The sequence below is a fragment of the Dermacentor andersoni genome, chromosome 7 (genome assembly GCF_023375885.2).
Source record: "Dermacentor andersoni chromosome 7, qqDerAnde1_hic_scaffold, whole genome shotgun sequence".
Lineage (NCBI taxonomy): Eukaryota > Metazoa > Arthropoda > Arachnida > Ixodida > Ixodidae > Dermacentor > Dermacentor andersoni.
In genome coordinates, this window is record NC_092820.1 from 36,934,851 (window position 1) to 36,947,594 (window position 12,744).

Genomic DNA, 12,744 nt, shown 5'->3' on the forward strand with positions numbered 1-12,744 from the left:
GTAGCTAGCCACATATTGAACAACGACCCAATATCTCGGGAGCAGCTAGAAGTAGTGTCATATTGGCCCTTTCTTTAACCATTTACTCCAATGCCAGAATGTTGGGCTGCGAAATATTTGTAAGCTGTGATGGCTCGTCATTAGCATGTAAACCTGCTAACCTGCTTTTTTTTCGTGCAAAAAAAGCTATACGCAAACAAAATTTTCAAAATTTGGTGTAGCTAATTGGAGGCAGGCATGCTCAGTGCACAAGCACTCAGCATAAGACTAGCATTCCGAGAGTAGTTTCTAAAGCTTTAGCATTATTAAATCCAAATAACAGAATGAAGCAAGCATTTCAAATTTTTCAGGCATTTTTATTGTAAGAAAGCCAACAAAGAACATAAATACCGAAAATATGCCTGGCATGAGAAGAAAATGGTTCCAAGAACAGACACTGGCATTATTCTAAGCAGCCTGGAAGTTCATCTTACATCTACGCTAGCAAAGAATGCATGCAGCTGCAGAAATTGTAGCATCTAAGTTCAGTCAACTCATTAATGGAACTGTAAGGAAAAGTGCTGCATTGTGCTGTACTTGTAGATGGCATTTTTGTAAAATACTTGGCTTATGCATTGCAGGAAAAAGTTGCTTAGAAGGAGAAAAAGTGGAAGGTGAATTTCTGAATTTTGTGGCTCAAATGCAGTACCAAAGATTCCATTGCGATTACGAGAATTTAAATGTATTTTCATTTACTTGCATTCCTTTTATGCTGCTAATGTCTGCAAAGCTTTGCTACACCAACTCAACATTTTTTAACATAATCTGTTCCTTTTGCGTCCACCAACAAGAGATTTAGGGCTGAATGTCTTCAAAATCCGTCACGTAACCTGGAAATTGGAATGATGTTGCAACCTGTGCCTCATTTTCGCATATCTTCCTGAATTAAACACAAAAGAAAAATACCATTCACAAAAGTTACTTTCAATTTTTAGCCAAGGTCTTGTGTTAGCATGTGCTGTACGTCAGTGTTTATGTTGCTCTGTGTGTCTAGGCAGAGCTTACATGTGGGTGGTTTCTCCTTAATGTCTATTAAAAGAGTGCACAATACTTGTAATTGCAACTATTTTTTGCATTCTGATTGTTATCAGACATAAACCATGTGCACATAACTGCACACGTAGCACATGGAGTGGATCAAAACTCAGGAGAAGGTCCAAATTTTTCGTAGAGTCTGGAATGAGCACCAGAAAGGACTTCTGGCAGCACCTGGTGACAGCAGCTTGGAGCTCTGCAGGGACGGGCGCTGAGACTCACCAGGCCACAGTGCCAAGTTCTTCCCATTCTCGTTCTTGTGTCCTGGCACGGGAAAAATAATGCACACTGAGCAAATTCAAGTCAGAGAAGTAAGTAGAAAAAAGAACTACAAAGCATCATTCGACATAATATTTGATAATTGCTACTTTTCGAGCATCGTGCAACGATTGTTACATGTTTATCAAGCATTCCAGGAAGCACGAGTCAATCGCATACATGCCTCAGTATTCTTTTCTAGCTTATCAATGTACATGTGAGCGTGTACACGCTGTATTCAGAAGGCCCACCCTTCCCTGTAACGAAACCTTTTATAATTCCCACACCCTTGACGGTTCACTCACATACTCCTGAATTCATCTCTACACAATGGGCCTTGCATGCTAGAAGAAGATAGTGCCACAGCGATTTGACTGTGTCATATTCTTGTGCTAGTGCTATGGTTTCAACTTACGGTAGTCGAGGTGGGCTGTGCGGTTGAGGAGCATTTTAAGAATATGGGGTAAGATGCTTTATTTGCACAGCTTCACTTTATGCAATTATGTATCCTGTGCACATACAATTTGTTTGTCTTCCAGAGTGCCCAAATTCAGGCGAGCTCACAAATGGAAAAAAAAGGGCCTCATCAGAGGTCTTCCATTGCTCTGTGACCAGGGCATCTCCATAAGGTCCCTGACAACAGACCGCCATACAGCAATAAAGACATATATGAGGCTGCATTGCCCGGCCACCAAACACCAATTTGACATCTGGCACATTGCAAAAGGTAGTTATGAATGGAACTAAGGTATTTACTACTGCTAGTAAAATACGTAATGTTGGTTAATAGCCGCAAAGCAACTACTGACTAGCACTTAGCGTTTATTAAAGAAGAATGCATCATACGTCATCATACTTCAAACATTTCCATTTAAGGGACTGTCTACCACAGGATCAGGTCTTTGGATTGTAGCGGTAATGATAATATGGTGCGTCACATTGCTGGAAACAGCAAACTTCTATCCTATAAGCTATGAATTCTATTTCTTCTCTGGCTCTGAGAGTAGTGCAAAAATTAAGTGTTTCTCGACGGTGAAACAGTGCAACCAATGTGAGCACCGTTATGCCACCAAAAAGCTGTGCAGAGAGAGTTATCTTGCTAGGATATATTATTTTATTGTCTAAAATTGTAATTTAAGTGCCTCTGCCAACTTTTATTTGCATGAGAGATTGATTTCTTGTTTTCCAACTAGTGCGTGTTGAAAGGGGCACTGCTATCATGCAGACAAATAGAATGGTGCATCAATGGGTCTTCAAGTATGCCCCCATGACATCGTGACATGCAGCAGTGCTAGTAGCATTGTGCGAGTGATGCAAGGGTCACCGTCTTTTTCAGGTTGTTGAAAATTACAGGCACTCAAGCTGTGCCTGTACAAAACATGCGATTATAGGTGGGCAAAAAAAATACTTGCCACTTATATGCTGAGGACCGCTATTATGGTCATTTTAGTGCTTTACACAAAGTAATCCCGCAGAAACACTACGTGCTTCCGGTTTCTCACTTTAACCACCATTGCATCCACTAGTCCATTTTTCGGGTATCCATAGAGTTATGAGAGACTGTGCAAATCGAAATACATTGTTTTAAAATACCTACTTGCTTACCAGCGAAACCACTGCACGTTTACACTTTAAATGATAAGCTTTCTATTGCATTACAAAATAGGAGGTCCTTGAAAAATGGTAGACAGTCCCATTAGCTATGAAGGAACTAGTACCTTGAAATAAAGAGCTACACACTTATTTGAGGCTACACTACCAGAAATAGTGTGCAGAAAGATATTTCAGTGTACTGTATTTCAATTCCATTCTGCACTATTGCTTCGAGCTAGTCTTCTTCGTCTACCTGTAGTGTAAGTTTACACGAGATGGACTACGAAATTATGGCGCAAATTTTTTCCACGCATTAGAATAAAATTGACAGCTGCTTCACGGAAGGCCTGATGCAGGGAGCTGTTGAGCTGGATACAACCTATTGGGAACCATCTTTACTGGTGCGCATGTGCTTGCGGAGGAAAGGGAGATTTACCAGTGGCGACATGGACAAGTCTCCTAAACCACATAGCTGACATTCATGATGGCCATGGCAACTTCTATCTCCGCTGCCTCCATGGATGATCCAGCAGAGTGTCATGGCTCAAAATTGGCAAATACAAGTAATCTGCCAGTTTAAGTGGCACTGCATTTTGTGCAGTGTAATTACACCGTCGATCAGTTGAGATTAAGAATCTTTTGCACAATTATTCAAATTTAGCACAATGCGCATTGTCCATCTATATTGTGATGAAGGGAACAATACATATAGGTCCTATCTTTTCCCACATTAGGCTCTCCAGCGCACAAACAAGTCAGAGCCATTGTCATGGCCCCAGTGCTTCTCAATGACATCCGACCGCTCTCGCCAGACAGAAAGATTCCAGACATACAGCCTGGAATTTTTCCATGGTGTCCTGAACGGCTATGCTTCTAAATCTACCGCATACACATATGAGGGAATGAAGGCTCGGTAAGCATGCATGCGTCATTAACTTTCCAGGCAGACAAGTACTTCCTAAAAAATTTTGCAAAGTACTGCTGAGAATTAACCTTGTGGGAAAGCTTGCATTTCCAGAACACTGATTGCTGCCCTTCATTTCACTGAAAATGCCAAAAAGAGCAAGCAGCAACAAAGGATGGAACACAGCAATGTCACAGCAAGACATCCAAGGCCAGACATAGCATGATGACTGTGTATCCACTCAAGATGGCTGTTACATTTGGCAAGTTTAACTGTGTCACGTCCGTCTTTCAGTTAGGAGTTCTGTTCTAAAGTGCTCAGCAAAACTACACCTCACGTTGCATTTACAAGCTATTCACAAGCTAGTGTTGTAACGAGCAGAGCACTGCAGATTGTGGCAGAACAATCTTTTTTTTCTCGTAGGGTGGCTATAGAGTCATGATAGCGACATGTACTGCATTCGTTGCATATTCAAGCACCGTGCAACACTTTTTGAAGCAACTGCGATCGGGATGCACGGACAGCTTTTTCTCCCAATAATACATTTTACCACAAGTAGACATTCTCTATCTTTACAGCTAGGCTCAATGCAGAAAAGCCAAAATTCTTGCTACTTTGACACAAGACTGGCAAACCACACTCGCCGCGACAGGCAAGGAGCAAAGTTTCACATGATGCATTAATTATAGAATGTTGCTTTTACTTATTTGTTCTAAGATCAGGTGACCTCTCCAGATATTTGCTATAGCATTAAAATAAAATGTAGCACTGAAGTTACTTGGTTTGTTCTACTTTCAGGTTACGTGCAAGATCTACAAAACAAGGTGACCGAGCTTTGCATCGAGCACCCGTCATTTCCAGAAGCACTAGCCCAGGTACGAGAAAAAATTGCACCAGCATTTGTGCCACAGAACGAACCTAGGCCCTCCAAAACTGAGCTCATAGCGGGGCACAAGGCACGGTTTTTGAAGTTTTGATACATGTAGAGCAAACAAGCAACTGATGGAGTTATGAAAAACCAATTGTTCGAACGCTATACCAGTAAGTTGGAAAAGCAAAGACACCAACTTCATGCTCGAAAGGGTTCGTGCTGTACTGAAGCGTGGGAAAGAACGAACGAAGTCGCATAGATTGTCTGTGCAACTGATGCTGCATTCGTGCAAGGACACCATAAGGTTTATGCCGACTGGCATGGCTGGGGACAAGCTTAAGGACATTATAAGCCAAGCAGAAGACATTTGCTGACATGCACATCATGCTGGGAAAGCTTTGTGCAACACTAAAGTGTAGGAGTGAGGGAGCCAAGTGGCATAGGTTGTCACTACAACTGATGCGGCATGGCCACAGAAGTACCATAAGGCTGTTTCTGGGTTGAACAGATAATGACAAGTTTGACAGCATCTTAAATCAAGGACAACACACTTGGTGACATGCGCATCATGTGGGAGGTGTAACAGGCTGACGAATAAATGCAATTCTGATTCAGCTGGAAACAGTGTTTCACGTTCAGCGTGCCAACATTCAAAAGAAAATCTAAAATGCATTGCGAGTGGCTCTCCTGCTGCTGTTTGCACTTGTATGGCTGACTGTGATCATCAAATATTGTTCACGCAAGCTTTGGGAAGAACCTCATAGAAAAAGCTACAGTCAGTAGCTTGACTAGGTCCGGGGTCACTGGTTATGACATGGAAGGCAGGAAATAAAACATGAGCAAAATGGAATGGGCACACAAGTGGAACATCGCATTACGTTGTGCTTCCATGCACATACGCACTAAAGAAACTATGAACAGAAGTGTACATCAGGAACCATATCATAAAGACCAATTACAGATGGTCATTAAAAATTGGACGTGGTAGGTAAACATATTGAAAAAGCAGAGAACATGTCCTGGCCCAGCTAAGAAATTAACCGCTCAATATGACAGCAGTTTCACTGTCCCATTATGTGATAGGAATATCTTTGGGAAAGGACGCAAATGAACTCGGCATACCTCTAAAGCTTTCTGTATGGGTAGCAGAAAAGGGCCCATCTCGCTGCACACAGGCACTGAAGCTCGCTCAAGATGGGAAGCACTTGACAGCGTCCGCAGTCGCACCTGGAAACCAGAAACACATGGTGAAATTGGTAGCAGTGTCGAGTTGTAACCTTGCAGCCAAGTAGCCTTAGAAGCTACTGGACGCGCTTACGCCATGTAACCTAAATGCTTCCGCAACGTCCACAATGCTTGCTTTAGCAGTACCCGCAGATGCACTCTGAGCAAGTCAACGTGCACTGTGTTTTACTTATAGCTAAGGCGGTAAATGATCTCTCGCGCACTTTAGAAAAGCTCACAAAGACTACGCCCACCCGAGGAATAAAAAAAAATTTATCAGCGCGCGAGGTACGGAGCTTAGTCAAACAGGAGTTGACATAGTTCAGGACATTCATTTGGGCTAGATGGTGCATACTTGAATTAGGATGGAACAGCGCTAACTAAGACGATCACAAGAGGGGAGAACGACACAGGATGGCGCTTGTCTTGTGTCGTTCGCCTCACTTGTGATCGTCATAGTTGGCGCTGTTCCTTGCTAATTCAGGAGTTGACAGCTCACACGGGCGTTTCGGTCGCAATCGAGCCCGATTAGAAAAGAATTCTTCCAGCGTGATTGAGAGTGACCGCTGCTATACGGTCCAACAATTCGGGCTGAGTTGGCTGAGCTCACAGGAAGTAAGAGCACGGACCTAGTCCAACCATTCGATCGCAGTGGACGGGTAGACATTGAGGGGATCCGGAGCCAGCACCATCGCGATCGAATGTCCGTGTGCGCGTAGCTGATACTTGTGTAAATTATGAGACAACCGTGTAGGAAGAGTCGCACGTACCACTTGGTGCTTCGCAGATGCAGCTGAAGGCGTGCACCACTTTCAGCTTCCTTACCTGACGAAGAACTTGAGGCGGTGTCGTCGTGCGGAGATCTTGACCTCTGTGCCTAAAGCTCTCCTACACTCGTTTCAGCCGACCAGGTTAAAAATGCAGCGATGGCGCGTGCATGGAGGGCCTTTACCTGTCCTGATAATCCTGCGGAGCTCCATCGCGTGCTGCAGCGCTTCAAGCGCGAGCTCGCAAGAGCACTTGGCGTTTTTCTCCGTTTCGGTCGCTGAAGTGTAACATGACCTACTCGGCTAGAATTCCATTACGCGCAGTACATTTAAACACGCTCTAGCAGAACGTCGTTCGGAGAATATGTGACACAGGCACACATGCTATCATAGGCTCCACGCACACAGGAACGCCATTTCAGCTGTAGCGCGGTTACGGCTTGACTTGACTCGCCAGCTGTGAAATCCACAAAACGATCCGGTGAAATCCGCAAACTATAGCGCTCCCTCTCGGACGCCCGCTGATTCATAGAAAGCGGAAGCAGAGACGGTGACGTCAGGTCCTCGATTTTGGCGCGGGCGATTCAAACTGAGCAGCGGCACCAGGGACTTTCGGTTGAAGTTTTAGATGCAACAAATTCGTTTATTGGCGCGCAGAAAGTGGTGATAAACTCCTACACAGATAATATATCAATATAACCAAACTTAATATTTTCCTTTAGTGTCGCTTTAGCTCAGCCATTGCCTGCCCGCCAGGCTAGCTTGATTGGCTTCTATGCGTATACATCTTTCATTAGTTTCTTTCCGCATACGAAGTATCTCATCCGTAAGAGGGCCGGGATATTGTTCAATGACACCACACATAGATAAGAATATTTCACAAAAAGGTTCAAGCTAGGCTTCTGGGCATGGAAGCACAATTGCAAGAGGGTCATCTAATTTGTGACATTTTCTGAGCAGTACGGAATCAGAATCAGAATCTGTTTTTATTGTGATCATTAGAATGATGCAGATGTCACTGCAGCAGCCCGGAAAAGTGACCAACCTGCACAACGAACAAGAAGAAACGTGAGTTCTACATTCTCATTGTGCTTCCGTGCCCACTGAAGGGGAAAGCCAGGAAGCTGGCTTTTAAATGCTCGGCCGTGCAGTCTGACGATATCACTGAAGCTTCCCTGTGCTGCCCAAGGAAGCAGTACGGATTGCCACTATTGGCAATAGTGGATCCGTTGATAGTCGTAGGTGTCAGCTGCGCTCCACCACTGCAATCTATGGGCGCATGCGCGGGTGTGATGTTGGCGCTGAAGAAGGGCGTAGCATGCATCCCATCGCAGTCCAGGAACATGCCGATACACTGCACAACGAAGAAGAAGAAACGTGAGTCCAGCATCCTCATTGTGCTTCCATGTCAGCGTCGTTACTCGAGCTTTGTCAGCCCACTCTCGACATTTTTCCTTCGTCGCAACATTGTCGTCGTATACTCGTCGTCATCGCATTGTATTATTGCCGCTGCTCGGCAATCGTCATTTTGTGTAATCTTCATGGTTTTGTAGTGGTGGATTTGTTGTCATACCTTCGCCGTGATCTCGTAATGCTCATTTTTTACTTCATCACCCAAACCTCATAAAGCCGTTGTCGTCCGACCATTATCGGCAGTCATCGTGATTATACCATCGCAAAATTTTAGGAATCTTCACCTTATTGTTGTCATACCATCGTCATCATAACGCCTTTGTCCATTCGTCGAAGTCAAGCCGTCATCGTCATGCTACCGTTCTATTATTGTCACCACTTCAGAAACATCATTCCGTAGTCGGGTTGTCTTCATCAAACTGCCTTCACCGATTATTCGATGTTATTCCAACATTCTATGGTAACATGCTCTGGTCCTTCAATAGGGATTATGCGCCGTCGTCCTGCCATCGTAGTCACTGCGTCATCCCGAGGCAGTCGCAGTTTTTATTCAGCTGTCGTTATGCAGACCTCATCATACTCTCGTCCGCATCTCGTTGTCCTCAGGTGTTTATCACGCCGACGTCATTATAGCGTTTTAACAGGGATAGGTGGACTAGTTGGTGGTCGATATTGGAATGCATCATGTAACCGCGCAAACTGTTCGTTTGCGCGGTTACATGATGCATTCCAATCTATTTATTTATTTATTTCATAATACCCCTAAAGGCCCCCGAAGGGGTATTACATAGGGGGAAACGATACATGAAAAAATGTGAGCTTTGCGCGTTATGGAAAAAACAACTTAAGTACACAAAAGTTATACAAAATTTTTACAAAGGAAAACACAAAAGTTATACAAAAGTACAATATCTAGTAAAATACACAAGTAAAACCATATACGAAATACATTAGTCAAGTGAAACCCAGATAGAAAATACAAAACTGTCTGAGAAAATAAATTAAGGGAATTAAATAGGCACAATGTAAAAGAAGTAAAACGGGGTGTTGCTCGAAACTGTGTCAGTTGTCACGTTAACAAATTAATGCGGCATGAATTCACTTGTACAGTGTGCACGCAGAACGGTAAGACAAATGATAAAAAGAATATATACACTGAACAACGTATGAAGAAATGGTACATGATGGATATTTACACGTAACTATAGCGTAAAATTTCCTGAAAGGTTGGGAAATCGGTTTGAGTAGCAATGTGTGATGGTAGGTTATTCCATTCAACAATTGTTCGGGGAACGAAGGAGTTAGCATACTTAGCTGAGCGACAACTGATGCGTTTTATCTTGAAGATATGGTCTTTGCGTGGAAAGAAGGCTGTCACTGGTTCGAAGATACGGTGAAGGTGCGGATGATGATAAAGTTTGCGCAGCAGTGAGAGGCGGGCAATTCTGCGGCGATGAGATAAGTCGTCAAGCTGAGCACGAGCTTTTAGTGCTGAAATGCTAGTATAGGGTGAATAATCAGAAAAAATGAAACGGGCCGCGCGGTTTTGCAGTGATTCGATTTCTTGGGTGATATATGTCTGAAAAGGATCCCAGATACTTGATGCATACTCGATTTTGGGGCGTATTGATGTGATTTATGCTAGTCTGCGTAGTTTAGCTGGAGCATGCTTAAGGTTGCGTTTGAGGAGGCCTAAAGAGCGGTTAGCTGATGCCAACGTCAGGCGGATGTGATGATGCCACGTTAGATCAGACTGTAAGTGAACACCAAGGCACTTATATGAAGTTGTAAGTTCAATTATGTTCTTAGATATTACATACGATGTTGGAATACGGTGGTTGCGTTTAGTAAATGATAATAAATACGTTAGGAGTCATTAACCATGTTGAACACCATGTATTAATAGCGTTAAGATCGGTTTGAAGAATATCTTTGTCATTGTCGCATGAAATTAATCGATATATTATGCAGTCATCGGCAAAAAGTCTGATGTGGGAAGACACAGTTAGGCAAGTCATTAATATAGATTAGGAAATGTAAAGGGCCAAGAACGCTGCCCTGCGGAACACTGGAGGTTACTTTGGTATAAGAGGAATTACTGTTGTTAACAGACGTATGTTGTACTCTGGATGAGAGGAAATCCTTAATCCATCCAATAACAGTTGGGTGTATGTTAAGGTTCATTAGCTTCAGTACTAGTCTATGGTGAGCAACGCGATCGAAAGCTTTCGAGAAATCCAGGAAGATAGCATCAACTTGAAACCCTAGGTCTAGGTATGAATGTATGTCATGTAAAAAGCCGGCTAACTGTGTTTCGCATGAATAACCACGACGAAAGCCATGTTGGTAATCAACAATAATTTTGTGCTCTTCTAAGTAGTTAATGATTTCAGTATACAATATGTGTTCAAGTAATTTACAAATAGTACTAGTTAAGGAGATGGGGGCGGCAATTTATTGGGTGAGTTCGGTCTCCGGACTTAAAAACGGGTATGACTTTTGCCACCTTCCAATCGTGCGGAATAGTGTTGGTTGATAAAGACTGCGAGAAGAGCGCACATAATATAGGTGATAAGTGTTTTAACACTATTATTAATGCCAGTGTGATCAGAGGTGGAAGGAACTTTAGGTTTATTTAGTAAAGAAGAAATACCTGCTTCGCTAACAATTATTTCTGGCATTGATATGTTAATATGGTGAAGATGTGGTGTCTTCCTGCGTAAATACAGATGAAAATGCGCTATTCAATAAATCAGCACATTCCGAGTGGTGGACCATATCACCGTGCTCATCAACTAGTGTTAAACCGGGATAGGTCTTCGGGTTTATTACGCGCCAAAAACGATGAGGATTGTTAGTGAGCCTAGAATAATGGTCATGGGCAAAGAAATGTCGTTTAGATGATTTTAGCCGTGACTGATATTGCTTATCGCCGGTCTTATAACGGTGCCAGGAGTTCGAGTCGCGGGCTTTATCGGCTTTTCGATATAAACACTTTTTCTTATTATTAAGGCGCCGAAGCTTTACGGTAAACCACGGGGCTGTCGGGGTGCAGGCTATTTTTGTTAGAGGGACGAATCGATTAATTAGTTCAGTAAGAGTGGTTTTAAGTTCAGCCCAGTTATGTTCGATGGTTTGAAATTGGCATCTAATGAGCAAATGTAAAGAGAAGTCAGATAGCACGGAGTTTATGCTGACAAAATCCGCTCTATTGTAACATCGGATGTACTTATCAGAGCACGGACGTCTTGGAAGGGAAACTGCAAGACTACCTGTTATGATATCATGATCAGATAGCCCATCTTGATGAATTAAGTCGAAGCACACGTCAGGATCAGTGGTGAATACTTGATCTAAAATATTAGCGGACGTAGCCGAAGATTGCGTAGGACGGGTGATAAGCTGTGTTAAAGAAAAGTCGAGACATGACTGCAGGAAGCTGTGGGCCTCAGATAGGTAGGTTGCTGTTGAAAGGTTAGCCCAATCAACTTCGGGGAAATTAATATCACCAAAAATTAGTACTAGAGATTTAGAAAAACGAACAGTAATGATTTCAAGCAGCCGTTGGAATTCACGAGAAAACGTATTGCCCATGTCAAGAGGTCGATAAAAAGCACCAATAATTATAAGGCCTGCTTTATGTTTTATGGAAACCCACACACACTCTAAAAAAGTGTCAAGGTGAATACGTGTGGCGAAAAGATTTTTTTCCACTGCCACCAAAACGCCACCACCTATTCGACTTGTCCTGTCACATCGAACGTAGTTAAATGAGGTCCAGCTTTCCAGAATGCAGGTATCGGGGACAGTATCGGTAAGCCATGTTTCAGTTAGTATCACTATCAATGCTGAATATGAGTCTATGATGGATGATAGCTGTACTGTTTTAGAAATTACACTTCCTATGTTCGCGTAAAGAAAAGGAATGCGGTCTTGGGCATCATTCTTCCTCGATATCGGTCCAGTGGATTGATGGTTAGTGTGATCACATGACGCTCGTCATTCTGTAGCTCTTTCAGACACTCGCTTCGCGCGTTTCTGATCGTTATCCCAGATATAAACGTCATTATTAATAAACAACTTCTTGAACATGAGTCGCACACGATCGCCTTCCTTTCGTATTGTTTTGGAAGATAGCAGAATGTTGCGACGTTTATTTCGCACTGTTTCAGAGTAGTCACGGGAAATGCTAAAATGTTTATCTTTTAGTTTGTAACCATAGCCAAGTAGTCCGTCAATTTCTTTGTCATTGGAAAACTTTGCAATAATCGGTTGCTTTTTTATCGTTAGAGAAACGACCTAATCTGTGCGCTCTTGCTATTGAGGACACTTTCATACCAAGATGATTGTCGCAAAATTCCTGAACCAGGCGCTCAAAAGTTTCCCATCGTTCCTTCTGTTCAGAGTCAGAAAGCCCGTAATATAGTAAATTGCACCTGCGGGAGCGGTTTTCTAAATCGCTGACCTCATTTGCTATTTTGGAGATGCTCACTTTGTGAATTGGAAGGGAGTGCGCATTAGCCTCCCATGACAAAAGCCCTGAAGTTATCTTTCGCTCAAAATCATCGAGTTGATTTCGCATTTTAGAAAAACGTTCTTCGCAGTTAAGTGCTACGTTCTCAGAAACTTTGGACAGAATT

At 43.0% G+C, this 12,744-nt stretch overlaps 1 long non-coding RNA gene across 1 annotated transcript; it reads right to left on the reverse strand.

Moving 5' to 3' along the window:
* Positions 1 to 358: 358 nt before the first annotated feature.
* LOC129385894 (uncharacterized) lies at positions 359 to 7,089 on the reverse strand. The gene is made up of 3 exons (XR_008613379.1): positions 6,750 to 7,089; positions 5,823 to 5,927; positions 359 to 1,338 (listed from the first exon to the last, which is right to left on the reverse strand). It is a non-coding gene; the product is annotated as an uncharacterized lncRNA (long non-coding RNA).
* Positions 7,090 to 12,744: the final 5,655 nt, after the last annotated feature.